The 16,099-nt window shown below is 34.5% G+C and overlaps 1 non-coding gene across 1 annotated transcript; it reads right to left on the bottom strand.

Annotated features, from left to right (window-relative positions):
- Positions 1-15,441: 15,441 nt before the first annotated feature.
- On the bottom strand, positions 15,442-15,597 carry LOC120070467. The gene has a single exon (XR_005479962.1). It is a non-coding gene; the product is annotated as a 5.8S ribosomal RNA (ribosomal RNA).
- Positions 15,598-16,099: the final 502 nt, after the last annotated feature.

Here is a 16,099-nt window from a genome sequence, read left to right as displayed (position 1 = left end):
TGATAAATTAGTACTGTTGGAACGCTTCACAAATGCAGATTACGCTGCAGACCTTGACAAAAGAAGGTCTCCATCATGTCACATTTTTCGTTTGTTTGGTAATGTGGTTAGTTGGAAGGTTGAACTACAGTCAATTGTTGCTTTGTCTATTACTGAGTCAGAGTACATTTCAGTGGGTGAAGCTGTGAAAGAGGAAGTGTGGTTGAAAAGGATAGTTGGTGAGTTGTTATCGCATGAGTTCATTTCTATCGTCCGTTGTGATGGCCAGAGTGCTATTCATCTTGCGAAGAATCCATCTCATCACGAACGGTCTAAGCATACGGATGTCAAATTTCATTTTATCAGAGAAGTTGTGGCCCAGAAAGATGTTGAACTGGTCAAGGATCATACAGTTGAGAATTTTTCAGATATGTTAACCAAGGTTCTTCTAGTCCATAGGTTTAAATACATGTTAGTTGGGTTGAATATTAAATCTGGATGATAGGGAGTTTGGAGAATCAGCTTGAAAATTAAATATTCTTGTTAAGAGGGAGATTTATAGAAAATAACAAGGTATTTAAGTGGGCCTTATTGGGTTTTTTTGTGAAATAAAAGGCCTAGTGGCATTCGGGTAATTATGGACAAATGACAATTTTGTAAATAAACCCATATTCTATCCTTTAGGGTTGAAAATTGTGAAGCCAAAAAAAAAGGAGAGAGCAGCCATTTTTTGTGTGACAGACGCACGCAGACCAGTGGGTGGCAGACACACGTCTGACGAGTTCGACATGCGAGTTGGCGTCAGGTGCTGTCTGGCATGGGTACTTGTCATTCGTAGGTGTCCGGTTCGATCTGGGCGGGCATCTTGGGTACTCGTCATTCGTGGGTTCTGGTTCAGCGTGGGTTCGCTGGTCGTCAGCGATAGAGAGTGGCAGTGAGGCTGCGAGTGTGTGCATCGGTCAGAGGCGTTGGTTGTAGTATACTCGACTTGGGCTGTCATCGTGTTTTTCTCAGTTTGAGAGGCGACGTCGGGTGCGAATCTCTTCGTATCAATTTGTATCAAAATTACAAGTTGGTGATTATTGTTGATTATCTATAATTGAAAATTCCTCATTGCTCGTAATAAAATTGATTCAAGCTGGTTCTCAAAGTGGATGTAGACCAAATTGGTCGAACCACTATATATCTTGGTGTTCGTTCTTCATTGCTTTCGATTCGTTCTTTTGATTGTTTGCGTTTTGTTTGCCCATCTAAGTTAGGTTCAAAATTCTCACAAAAATCAAAATTTATGCCTACTTGTCATTTTTGTGGAGTTAAAGGTCATATTAAATCAAATTGTTTTAAATTGAAAAATGCTCCTAAAAAGAATTTCTTGAATAGAAATAAGGTGCAAAATCAATTAGTTAAAAAGAAAATTTTGCATAATTTTGAATGTTGTTCTTGTGGTAAAATTGGTCATAAAATTGATACTTGTTATTTACAAAGAACGAATCTTAGTAATATTAGAATTAAATTTAAATGGGTTCCAAAGTCTTTACTCATTAACAAGGAAGGACCCAAGAAATGGATACCAATATCTTTTGGTTGAGCATTTTTTGTAGGTGTAATTTCAAGAAGCAATTGGTTAATTGGACTTCAAATTAAAAATTAATTCAAATTGGAGCAACTAGAAAGCTTGCTTGAATCCAACAAAGGAAAATAGCTTATTTGGTAATCTTTATTTTTTTCTTGAGATAACTATTTTTTTTGTTTATTTATGGAAATTTTATCTCTCGAATAGTTTTGAATATTTAAATTTTAGATCTTGTGAAATACTTTGGTTATTGATTTTAATACCATGAGAAACAATTGTATATCTATCTATTTGGTAATTTTTCTTATTGCTCATTACAAGATTTTTTTGTTATTCCCGACGACACTTATCCTGACGCACAAAAAAGCGTTAGTGGATCCAACATATCCCGACAATAAAAATAAGGGGTCAAGATAAAACGACATCCCGATGGTCTACTAACAAATTTTTGGGCATTCAACTAATCCCGACGATCTACTAACAAATCGTCGGGCGTTCAGGTTTTTGCCCGATGGTTATTTTTGTCTGTTGGGAGTTTTTTTTACCCGATGGTGGTCGAACAACCATCGGGGGAGATATGTAATATTAAAAAATTATGTATTGGAATTTGTAAAGTTAGCTCGATGGTTTGCGTTTAACTGTCAAGGTTTGTTGAATCCACCCTGACGGTTATTGATGACCATCGACCATTCCAATCCTGATCCGACGACTTGTGAAAATCGTCAGAAGTTCTTATTTTTGCCTGATGGTGGTTGAACAACAGTCGGGTGAGATATTTAATATTAAAAAAATAAGTACTGGAATTTGTAAGGTTAGCCCGATGGTTTGCATTTAGTCGTTGGCCTTAGAGACTTATGCCGATGGTTATCAGTCAACCGCCGGGCTTTCTTAGTTCTAATATAAATATAAAAAGATTCTTATATGAATTTGGGGAAATTTAGCCAACGGTTGTGTCAGAATACTGTCGGGTGTTCTAAGTTCTACCGACGGTAAGTGGGTGACCATCGGTAAAGATTAACTTTACCCCGACAGTCTGACAGAAGACCGTCAAGAAAATCCCGATATAGATCTTCCCCCTCGGGCTCGCTAATGCAAGAAATATTTTTTATTTTGATGATGATTTAATGTGCATCGATGGTCATGCACTGATCATGTGTTGATAAGAAGAATATGTGGTAATAGTATATGCGATGATCATAAGAAAATCTAAAGGATATGTAATATGCGTTAATCGTTTATGCAATGACCATGCATTTCTGCCACAAGTTTTCTTTCTCTCTCGCCAAGTATAACGAGAACGCAAGTTTCTTGGGATGATCCGAGACCGAACATAGGGACTTGCAACTAAAGAATGCTTGTAAAGTAATGCGTTTGAAGCAGTGAATAAAAAAAATTAAAAAGAAAGAAGTTAATTAGCTATGCACTACTCCTGCTCCTAGCGAAACAGATTGAGCAATTGAAGTTTGACTATGAGAATTAGTGAGATGCGATAACTCTTAACACGTAATGAGATGCATGGAGAAGTAGAGTTGAGGAAAAGTTTCACCAAGTCATTAAGTTTGGTCGAAAGGTTAATCCCAACTCGCTACACTAACGCATCACACACCTCTCGGTAGTCAGCAACATGTTTATATCTCTATAAAACCTGGTTGCGTTGAGCATAAGATTATTCCTATCTCTAGGAACGCTACTCACTTTGCTTAGCGAGTTCCACTACTTACCCTTTCGGGTAGTTGGTTATAGCTATTTAGCTCATAGACAAGCATTGCGATAGCCTTGCACTAAACAAAGAGGATTGACTCACTATATTCGCGCAACACACCTCTCAATGTTTTGCTACATGTGCCATATCTGTATGCCACATGATTGAGTATGCGATGACTCTTGCAATCTACACTTAACTCATTGTTATGAATGTAAAAGATGATAAAATAGAAGAACATGAGGGAAATGATGTTGAAGGAATTAAAGAGATGCATTGAGTACAAAATGTATTAATGTCTTAAGCCAAAATGTAATACAATACAGAGGTAAAAAAAGGGATAGAGGGCTAGATGTAGGCAATCTCTCTCTATCTTCGGCGAAGCTCCGATCGTCAATTGGAAAAGGTTAAGGGAATAAAGAACTCTCAAAGACTGTCTGCTCATGGTCTCATCTGTGATCACAAGAATCTGCAGAATTTGGGGAGAGACCTGGATGCTTTGAATTTGGGCTCAAAGGCTCTATTTATAGAGCTTAAACACCGACAATATTGGTAATCCCACGCTGAATCTCTGTCATCCTTGTCGCGGTAGATGAAATGTCATTATGACCTTATCTCTATGACACTCCCAAGGTATGCGTTCACGATTGTTTCTTCTGAAGTATCAACGTTTCCCACCCACTTTGCGATCGATCTTCTATCACGACTATCACTCTGTAGTTGCTGCATTCAATGCGACAAACTTGTCTTCATGAAGATCAATGCATGCAATCAACTTTATGATGGTTTGGGATCAATGATTGCGATGGATTCCTATGACAGCTACAAAAGCAGACATTTTGATGCAGAATAACGCATGATATAGGGTTAATGGGAATTTTCAACACTGATCGATACAAGCTTATTTTTTCACATGAATCCTTATTCATTTAAACATATATTTTGCTCATCAACCCTCATAATTCTAAGTAAAAGGCTGCAATAGCTTGTGTTTCTACAAGCTATCTCTCGTCGTTTCATCTTCTCTCTTTCATTCACCTGATTTCTTCTTCTTCTTAATTCGTCTGCATGCTCCGATTTCTTCTTCTTCTTCATCTGAATATATTTCTTCTTCTCCTTCGTCCACTCATCGTGGTCGTCGTTCGTTAGTTGTGGTCGTCGTCCGCTCGCCGTGGTCGCCAGGTACTTGTGGTTGGATCTTTTGCTTTTGGTACAATTTTATTCTGATTATGCAATTTCTGTTAATGGATTTTAGTTTTTACGTCTTGGGTTATTGTTCTATCATGGTTGTTTTGGCTTAGGATTGAGTTGGTCGAGTACAGTGAAATTTGGACCCAATGAGGGAAAATGTAAAATTCTCTGCCATTTTGTTATGGGGAGTGAGAAATTTTACCTGTTTGGAGAAGTTTTAATTTGAATTATGCGGGATCAGAATTCAGCTATTTTTCAGCTGTGAAAATTGAGTTTAGGGAAAATGACAACAAATATATCTTGAATTCAACATGTGGGGTGGATATTTGTAACTTTGATGTTCTTGTCGAGAATATAATACCTACAGTCCAACTATGTTCAGGTTGACATGACTACTAAAAATTTGCTTTGGATCAACCTTATTTCCTTTAAATTAGAAAAAGGTATTATGAAAAATATTTTTGTTCTTATGATTTCATTCATATATTCTATATTGAATATTTAATATTAAAGTCAAATGTTGATCGAAGTTTTACTAACTTAAAACAAAGAAAAGTTGAATATAAACTAATGTAATCATATCATGTGCATTTCATAATAATGTCAATACTCCGCTTGACCCATTGATTGTGTATGAATGATAACCATAAACTAATCAGCTCTTTTTAATTGTATTTCTTATTCTTTCAATAGTCTAAGCCATGTTGAATATAAACTAATTTATGCCATTTTAAAATTTAGTAGGTGGTCCTAAACTAATTAAGAATGGATAAAGAGTGGATTAAGATTAGGAATAAGTTATCAACTGAGTATGCAAAAGGAATATATTGGTTCCTTGAAGTTACAAAACTTCATGTTAATAACTCGGGAAAAATGAGATGTCCATGCAGAAAATGTATGAATGCAAGGTGGGAGCCAATAGATAAAGTTAACGACATTTATTCATTAATGTAATTTCTCCATCGTATCATCAATGGGTATATCATGGAGACCCAGTCAACTTGTCTAGGGAATACGAAAGTCAAACATCTCAACCGACACATGATGATGGATTAAATACGACAGAAATGAATGTTATAGATGAAGAAAATGAAATTTTGAATATTATAAATGATCTACAGTGTCCAATTGCCGATATAAATGAAAAAGGAAATGAAGATGAGATGCACACCAATGCCTATCGAAAGAGATAACAATTCAAGCTTCTTTGAAGACTTAATAAATGAAGCAGGCAACCAGTTGTACCCTGGTTGTACAACTTTCTTGTCATTATTGTTCTTGATGAAGTTGATGCATATTAAGGTTCTTAGCGGTTGGACGAACAAGTTGTTTGATTTTTTACTTGAATTGTTAAAAGAAGCATTTTCCGTTGGAGCATCTATACCTAGTTCATTTTATGAAGCTAAAAGAAAATTACATGACTTAGGACTAGGTTATGAGTGTATTCATGCTTTCAAATATGATTGAATCCTCTATTAGAAAGAATTTGTTGATGTGCAACAGTGTCCAGTACGTGGTGAATCTTGGTACAAAGTTGAATCTGGAAAAAGTAAAAAGATTGCACATAAAATTTATGACATTTTCCTTTAATACCAAGATTGAACCGATTATTTGCGTGTAAGCATATTGCATCTTAAATGAGGTGGCATAAAGATAAATGTGTTGAAACTAATGGATTGTTACGACATTCAGCTGATGTTGAAGGGTGGAAGCATTTTGATCGTTAGTTTTCTTAGTTTGCTTCAGACCCAATTAATGTTCGTTTAGGACTAGCTTTAGATGTATTCAATCCATTTGGGAATATGAATATTTTATATAGTATGTGACCAGTAGTGCTCATTCCCTACAATTTTCCACCTTAAAAATGCATGAAAGAGACAAATTTCACTGTCTTCCTTCTTATACTCGGTCCAAAATCTCCTAGAAAAGAACTTGATATTTACTTATAGTCATTGATTGAAGAGTTAAAGGAGTTATGGAATGATGGTGTGCACACTTACAATTATGTTAGCAATGAATACTTCCAACTACGTATGGTGACCTATCTGGATGGAATACCAAAGGTTACAAAGTATGCCCTATTTGTAAAGAGGATACGTCATCAATGAGGCTAAGAGGAAAACAAATTTTTATGGGGCATCGATGTTATCTTCTAGATAATCATAGTTGGTGCAAAAGCAAATAATTTGATGGAAAAGTGGAATGTAGACCTCCTTCAGTTGACATGGATGGGTAAGATATCTTACAAGAGGTGAACTTGTTAGACTTTCTCATGCTTAGCAAACATCCAGAAAAATGTGATAAAAAAACAGAAACGGAGTTTAAATTGGAACAAAAAAAATATATTTTTCTAACTTCCATATTGGTCGAAACTTTTACTGAGACATAAGTTAGATGTTATGCATATTGAAAAGAATATTTATGATTATTTGGTAGACACATTGTTAAATATTGAGGGAAATAATAAGGATACAACTAAAGCCCGTTTGGATTTAGAAGATCTAAATATACGAAAAGAATTACACCTGCAAAAGGTAGGAGATAAAGTTGTAAAGCCACATGTTGCATACACATTGACTATTAATGACAAGGTTGCATTTTGTAAGTGGATGAAATCAGTCAAATTTCCTGATGGGTTGATATCCAACATATCAAGATGTGTGAGTGAGAAATATGGTGTTCGAGCATACTTAAAAAAAAGTTGTGTCCACTGTTGTCATTGAGTTATACAAATTTTTCTGTGATATATGTGCAAAAACAATATCTATAGGGGATTGGGATCGAATACAAAGAGATATTATAATCATACTTTGTAAGTTAGAAAAATATTTCCACGTGCATTTTTTGATGCAATCGTGCACCTACTAATCCATTTTCCCTACGAAACAAAGGTTGTAGGTCCAGTTAGTTATAGTTTGATGTACCCTATTGAAAGAAGATTATAGACATTGAAACAATATGTAAGAAACAAAGCATGTCCAAAGGGTTCTATAGTAGAAGCATATATAACAAATGAATCGTTGGTATTTTGTTCTTTGTACATAACTGGAATTGAGACAATGTTCAATAATATGAAAGAAATGATGAAAAACTTCCAGAGGATGAGATATGTGGTGAATTTTCGATGTTCAAACAAAATGCGTGACCATTAAGAGCATTAAGGGTAAGGACATTATCGAGAGAAGAGAAATGTAGTGCACATTAGTACATCTTGAACAATTTCATGGAAATTAAATCTTATCGAACGTAAGTTTTGAACATTCTATTATAATTGATTATTTTGATACAAAGTGTGAAATATAAAATTGAGACGCGTATCTTACTTATAGGCAATATTTGAGACTAATTCGACATGAAGCTCAAAGTAAGGATGATTTATACAGAAGGCACCAACAAGGCTTTCCTGATTGGTTCAAATCTCATGTAAGTATGGGTTTAAAAGAAAAATTAAAATTCAATTGAATTAATTCAGGTGACATTAGTTTTTAAGATCGATTTTGTTGTACTGAATTAACATGTTCTTTCATTGCGTGAAAATGGAGATATGTCTAATGACATATATTCACTAGCGATGGGGCCAAGTTTAGAAGTGCGCTCATACAGTGGATACATTGTTAATGGAGTACGCTGTCATAGTATTGAGCGTGATAATTGTCGGAGTACGCAAAATAGCGAGATCATGGTGCCTTTAGAAAGTGAAGGTGGAGGTGACCTCCATAATTTCTATGGTGTTGTCAATGAAGTATTGGACTTTTAGTATGCCAAGAGAAGACGTATAATTATGTTTAATTATACTTGGTTCGATATAGACCTTAAAAATATCAACAGAGTACACATGGATTTTGGGTATAGATCAATTAATACAGCTCGTCATTGGTTTGTTAACAAGCCTTTTGTATTTGCCAGTTAAGCCAAACAATTGTTTTACATCAATGATCCTAAATATGGTAATAATTGGAAAGTGGTGCAAATAGTCCAAAACAAGCTGTGTGTGGGACATGCCAGAAGCAGAAGAACATGAGAATGACCAACATGAGTTGTTAGAAGTGGTGAATAGTATTACTTATACAATCGATGAATCAATGAACAATATTAGTTTATGTAGGATTGATGTTGATCCTATAGTCATAGAAGAACGGATAATTCAGCAAGTTGAGGATGACTTCATAAATGACAAGGAAGAGAATGTACAATCATCTTCTAATAGGAGTTTGAGTTTCGATGAACATCTTAATGATACGGAATAAACATGTAAATATGTATTTTCTTTTTCATTTCATAACTTACATATTTTTGTATAACATATATATTGTTGTTTACATAGGAACAACGATAGGTCATATTGATGAGGAGGCAATACTGGAGTATTTATAGTCCGAGCATATTGGTGCATCATCTTCCTCTATGGGAGATAATACAGGTTATTTTTTATCCACATTTTTATATAACTAATGTTTAATTAAACTAATGATGTATAATTTCTTCAGAGTCCGGCAGTACAACTACGACGGCTGGATGCAGATACTCTCGAAATGTTGATTTGGATAAATATGTTCAACAATTTGGGAGATTTCCTATCGAGATAGACCTTGTATGGGAGAAACCAATTTGCAATAATGCAACAAAGTTTAGGAATGCTATTGGTACCAATGTTTGAGAATCTTTTTCTGTTCGTTATGGATCATGAAGAGAGTTACCAATAGAAACGAGAGAGCTTGTTAAGAGTCTATTATTGGTAAGATGATCATTTTATATTTTACAAATTATATATGCATCTGCAGAGATACTAATTAGTTTTTTTTTTCTTAACTCAAAACCATTTTGTGTTAGACTTGTCCAGCAAACTGGTCAATGATTTCATCAATGAACAAATGAAAAATTTGTTCAAAGAGTATAAGAGGGAACTACACAGATACTATAAAAAATATGCAAGTCTTAAAGAGGCACGAGTACACCCACCTAATTGACTTAAAGACGCCATAGAGGATTGGCATTTTTTATGAAACAAGTTTGAGTCCATCGATTGGAAAGTAATAACTTTTGTGTTTTTTTTTTTTTTTTTTTTGTTTACATTTCAATTACTATTTTCCTTTTAATTTCTCATTTTCTTAAAAAATGGCATAGATTAATCAGAGGAATCAGTTAGCCCTAAAGTACACTCATACAGTTGGTTCTAAGACTTTTATACGCATAAGAGAATCGATGATACAAATAAAAGTATTTCTATATTTGATTTCTAAGAAAGTATGAATAATATCTTGTGAATTGTTTTACAGAAAGGACCCGACGGTCAAACGATGAACCTAGTGGACTTATTTACACAAACACACTGTAAGAGTGATAACTTGTTTGTTAATCAGGCTGCGAATGATGCATATATAAGCTTTAATTCCACTATATAACTTTAGTCATATATAATTGTCATATAATAATTAGTCCTAATTATTGATGTAGAGTCAAAAGGTTGAGCTGAGAGAATCCTCCACCCAAGAAGGGTCTGAACAAATATCGGATGAGGAAATATGCGAGCAGGTGATGGGCACAGGAGTGAGCCTTGGTAGGACACCGAAGGGTAAAAAAGTAAAAAATAAATAAATCATCGTTCAGTGCATCTTCATCAAGAGTTATAAAGGAGCAACGATAAGAGATAGAATCCGTAAAGGCTAGATTGGCTAGATTGGACAATTTGGACGCCATAAGACAATCTGAGATTGAGGATATGAAAATTATGCTCTTCCAGCTCATGAAAGATAAATCAAACTAGGTATGAGCTATTCGACTTTCGTAGTAAACTAATTAGAAGATTGTGTATGTTGTTATCTTGCAGTTATGGTAACAAAATAAACGTATAGTTATGTAAAGTATAGTTAATGCTCTAAAGTTGAGTTTGAATTTCATTTTATGCTAAACTAGATGATTGAGTATGTTGTTATCTTGCAGTTATGGTAATAACATAAACATATAGATATGTGTTTCAGTTGGTTTGTATATTACGATTGAGAATATATATATATATATATTTTAGGGGGGTGGTGGGGGGAGGTAAGTTTGTTTAAGTAAATATAGATATGTCTTGGTTTGTTTCAATTATTATGAGTCTGTTGGTTTTAAGTACAAATATGTTTAAGTTTAAGTTGGTTTGTTTAAGTAAATGTAGATATTTTTTTTTTTTTTGGGGGGGGGGGGAGTTTGTTTAAGTAAATATAGATATGTCATTCGTTTGAGATTCAAATATGCAGATCTATATTTAAGTACAAGTATGTTTAAGTTTAAGTTATGATTAAGTTTAAGTTGGGTTTTAAGTTTTATATTGAGTTTGAGATTGAAATATGCAAGTTTGAGTTGGTTTCTTTCAATTCATTAATGTTCTTAGTTAAGTTTAAATTTGTATTTTGTAGGTATCTAGAGATTTTTGTTGAAGATGCATCTCCCTGCAGCGTACTTAGGTTGTAGATTGGTATATAGTATATTGAGTATTAAACTTATTTAAATTTGTATTTTGTAGGTATCTAGAGATTTTTGTTGAAGATGCATCTCCCTACAGCGTACTTAGGTTGTAGATGTTAGTGTTATTTTGGATATAGGAATTGTGGATTAAGGTTGAAGATGCATCTCCCACTATGTACTTTGTTATCATGTAATGTTTTTTTGGTTTAAGAAATTGTGGATGTTATGGTTTGAATTAAGGAATTGTGGATGTTATAGTAACTCTTGGATTAAGGTTGTAGATTCAAATGTGTTTTCTATATATTATTTACTATCTATTATAGACATTTACATGATTATGACAACCTTATTTTAGTTTGATTGATATTTGTAAGATTCAAACAACTATGACATTTTGAAGAAAAAAAGAAAGAAAATAAATAAACAGATTCAAATATGTATGACATTTGGTTAAATATATAATTGCGATGCTAAAAGATATACCCCGACGATCTCAGGGGTTAGGAAAAGGAATCCTGAAGGTGGCCAGTCACCGTCGGGATTTAAAAGATACCCGACGGTGGCTAGAGACCATCGAGGTAAAGGACCATAGCTTGACGGTACTCTAACTGTCGGGTGAAAGGAAAATCGCGCCGATGGCACTTGTACCGTTGAGCTATATTAAATTCTCCCGACAGCTTCTACACCATCGGGATAACCTTTCAATCTCGTACGTGGACGATCGGGGGTTATCCCTTTCTCCCAACGGTTTTAGGTCGGCAGAATAGTCCTATCCTATATCCGTCGAGATAATTCTTTTCCCATACGACACAACTTCCATACTGTCGGGGAAGGTTTCCTCGACGAAGTTTTCCCACTAATGAAGCTTTCCCGATGCTAATGCTGACGACTTTGTGGCTGTCGGGAAAATCTTTCCCGAAAACCATTTTAGCTTATGCCGACATCTTTCACCGTCGGGAAAGACCCAAATTTTTGTAGTGGCTTATGATTTGGCTTTTTGGCAAATTAGATGCTTTCTCTATCCTAGTGTTTTCTTGAAAAGTTTTAAGTAAAATGATATTGAGTCTTGCAATAGATTTTTCGTTGTTGTGATGATTGATATATCTTGTTTATGCTCTTGAATAAGGAAAAGATTAAACTTTTATTAATTGCTTTTTGAGCATGAATTATCCATATTCTATGGCTTAAGTTATTGAATGAAAATTCTTTTGGATTGATATTAGTCTTGTTGAAAAGGATGTGATTTGTATGGTTGTTTGAAAGATTTATTGAATTCCTTTTCATAGGGGAAGTATTTGTGAAATTAATTTATATTCTTGAACTCCTAGAAATTTTTGTTCATAATTGGTATAATGCTTTATTTTGTTGATACTATGCTTTTATTTGATCGATAATGTATTCTTTTTTTGGTGATACTGAATTTTCTAAAATAAATTTGCTATTATTTGGTATCATTACTTGTTTTTCAAACAAATGATGCTTATATTATAATATTTTAATATTATTTTATGTACGTGTCTAACGGCTAATTTTGGACACATGGTGGTCATGTATTTTTTGTTGGGTTTTATAAGAAATGATTTAAATATATATATATATATATGTATATATTATTTTTTATTTGTATCTAACTGCTGGTTGGATTCAAAATCTTTACTATTAATTTTTCTTTTCCAAGATCCAATGGATCTAATTACATATGGTTTTCAACAATTTTTCTTCTCTATTCAAACACATCTTCTTCTCTAAATTAATATAACAATTTTTATCATTTTCAATCGGCCATAATTCATTAAGCCACCATTTTTGTTCTCTCTCCAAGCTTCAATTTTCTTCTTTTCATCTTCTTCTTGAGAGAGATATTTTATGTTGTGAGGATTGATTTATTGAGTGCTACAATTTGTAAATCCATTCTATTGGGAGAGTTGTAATTCTGCCCTATATTTTTACGAACATTTTGTAAAGGTTGCTCTTGATCCCAGAAAAAAAATTTGTTGCGACGGTTTAATCCTCAACCATGGAATGAATCGAGTTCGTTCTTGCTCCTGAAAAAAAGACGTTGTAACGGTTCGACTCTAAGCTGTGGAAAGAGTCAAGTTCGTAGTGACATATCCAAGAGGAGCTTGGGAATTGGATGTAGGCCGGTTGTATCGAACCACTTTAAAATTCTTAGTATCAATTCTCTATCCCTCTCCTTTTTAATTTTGCAATTAATTTTTTATTATATTTTATTGCTTGAAATTAATTGCAATTTTTGTTCTTGAAATTAATTGTTCATATTGCATTATTTTGATTAGTTCTTGAATTTCTACCTCCATTATCAATCTTGTCATGAAACCCAATTTGGGTACTTAAGTAGTATTATTAACTTCTTGATTATTTTGAGATGAATTATTTTGCATGAAATTACTGTTTAAATTACTTGTTAGCAAAAAGTATGTTAGTTTATTTAATTGGGCCCACATTAGAAAAAAGTTTTCATTAAGTTAAATAAACCCTATTCACCTCCTTCTAGGATTGCCATACTGATCCTACACGTTGCAGCACTACCTCAATGCTACCCTGATGCTCAAGGTCTAAATCAATAGGAGCCGTTTTCAATAAATATTCTCTTCGATTTTAGGTCAAATATGCTATCTTTTGGAGGTAAATTTGATAGAGACCAACTTCTTCTTCTTTTTTCTTCAGATTTTAGTATCTTGGATTAAGTTTTACATTTTATTTTCGGTTGTAATCCATGGATTGGATGTTCGTTCTTGATTTGTCTATGAATTAAAAGGTAACCTCTATCTAATTTTTGGAGCAAGAACCCTTTTTTTTTTCTGAGATTTTTGTTCTTTGGAATTATTGATTTATTGATACTAATAACAATATTTATAACTTAATTTTTGTGTATAAAACAACTTAATTATTAAGCTAAATAAATTTTATAAATTTAGTAACTTTTAGAAAAATCCTTGTTTATGGGTGCATTTCGATATTTTAATTGTCCTTGTTTATGGGTGCTTATAGATTAATGAAGCATTAGCTACCTAATTCTTTCAATGCTTTCCAATGTCACATACGTTTTAATAAAAAGTAGTAGTGATATAATTAAATTTGTCGTGACTTATATCAATTTAGGTTTTTAAATTTAGTAACATTGGTATAGAGTTCTTAACAGTACTTGCTTGATTCTATCGTCATAACCCGCCTGACTCGGACATGAACCGTGGTTCCGTCCTTCGCTTGGTTTCATAACATCGTAATTGCTATATTAGTTCACTAAATGTAGGCTTAGTTTAATTTTTGTTATTCGTATATATTTTTGTGAATATTTTCAATTTACTATCTCATTTATCACTTCTTTGTATCACACAACTATTACTTTTTCTTTTTCTTTTTTTTTTTCTATGTATGTTTTTAGTTAATTTGAAACTCTTATAAGATGTATATGAACAATAGTTTAGGAAGTATATAGTTACATATTCGAATCTTTAAGTAAAGAAGATTTTTAAATCAAAATTTTTCACCATGTATTTAATTGTGTAAAAGACATCACAACACAAGTCACAATCAGTAATTTCTTCTAGGCACAACCTATATAAGTTGGTTTTGTTTAAAATATATATCCTTTATTTTGGTCAATAAACCTTAATAATTTTTTTTCTTGAGTTCATAATAATTAATTGTTCCAATGTGAAAAAGTTACATGAATGGAGCTGAGTTTATCGCTGAACAAAGTTGCATTCATGGTCATTTACACTGATGTAGATTCCAATTTGTTTCGGAGGGATTGGAGAATATTTTCTGATTTTGAACTCAAGAATTCGTAGATATAACACAATACAAAATAATTTATCTATATAATAAAATTAGATATAGTTATCAAAGTCTATTAGTGGTAAACCATATCATTAATACAAGTCACATCGTCGGCCTACATCTGCTTCCCTCCTGACAATTTCGAGCACTATTTGACTCTCTTTTCAAAGTACTTTTCGTTTGTCCCTCGTGGTACTTGTTTGCTATCAGTCTCTCGCCTATATTTAGCATTGGACAGAATTTACCGCCTGATTGGGATTGCATTCCCAAACAACCCGACTCGTTGACAACGTCTCGTGGTGCGACAGGGTCTGACCACAGTGGGGATCTCACGCTTTCTGGTGCTCCCTTCCAAGGGACTTGTGCCCAATCCGCTATTGAGGACGCTTCTCCAGAGTACAATTCGGATGTGGAAGACGCACGATTCTCAAGCTGGGCTCTTCCCATTTCGCTCGTCGTTACTATGGGAATCCTTGTAAGTTTCTTTTCCTCCGCTTACTAATATGCTTAAACTCACCGGGTTGTCCCACCTGACCTGGGGTCGTGTCAGAGTGCCATCCTTTAGGGAACAACGCTCGAAGGGTCGATGCAAGAGTCCGTTGAGGTGGGATCGAAGCCGCAACGTAGTACCAAGGATGGATCAACCACCGTAGTGTCGCGACGACGTGCCGAGGACTCGAATTTAAGCCATTCGCACGACGGTGCGCACAGGAGTCCAACGTGTGTGGAGGGGGTGAGCGATGCGTGATGCCCAGGCAGACGTGCCCTCGGCCAGAAGGCTCTAGGCACAACTTACGTTCAAAGACTCGATGGTTCGTGGGATCCTACAATTCACACCATGTATCACATTTTGCTACGTTCTTCATCGATGCGAGAGCCGAGATATCCATTGTTGAGAATCGTTATGAGTAATACGACAAGAATGCTCTACCCTCCACACACCGAGGCCGGGGCAGGAGGCAGGCAAATTCATTTCAAGTTCCTTGGCATGACCTGCGCTGGGGTTTAGTTTAGGTGTACCGAGGGGGGAGGGGCGGGCAAGCAAAATAACTGATCAAACTCTTTAACCTAGTTAATTAATATTCATTAACTAACAAGACTATCTACTATGGTCTGTAGTTGCACTCCCTTCACTGTAGATATATTATGTGTCCATTTGATATAACTGTCATCAATAAGTTGATCCTTCACAGGTTGTTCGTAACCTCAACTAGGTCAAATACCGAAATACTCCTGAGTTACATCTTTTCTACTTAAGTACCACTATCCCTCTAATGAACAATTGATTTAGGATCATAATCGCTAAATCCATTCCCTCTATGGCCAAGAGAGGATGGTCCCCTTGTTCAAGACCCGAGATCAGCCTTTAAGAGAACAACCTTTCTACTATCCCTAAAATGGGT

This window comes from Benincasa hispida, chromosome 1 (genome assembly GCF_009727055.1).
Source record: "Benincasa hispida cultivar B227 chromosome 1, ASM972705v1, whole genome shotgun sequence".
NCBI classification, from domain to species: domain Eukaryota; kingdom Viridiplantae; phylum Streptophyta; class Magnoliopsida; order Cucurbitales; family Cucurbitaceae; genus Benincasa; species Benincasa hispida.
The sequence above is the reverse complement of the archived record's forward strand: the minus strand, read 5'-3'. Positions and strand labels throughout refer to the sequence as shown.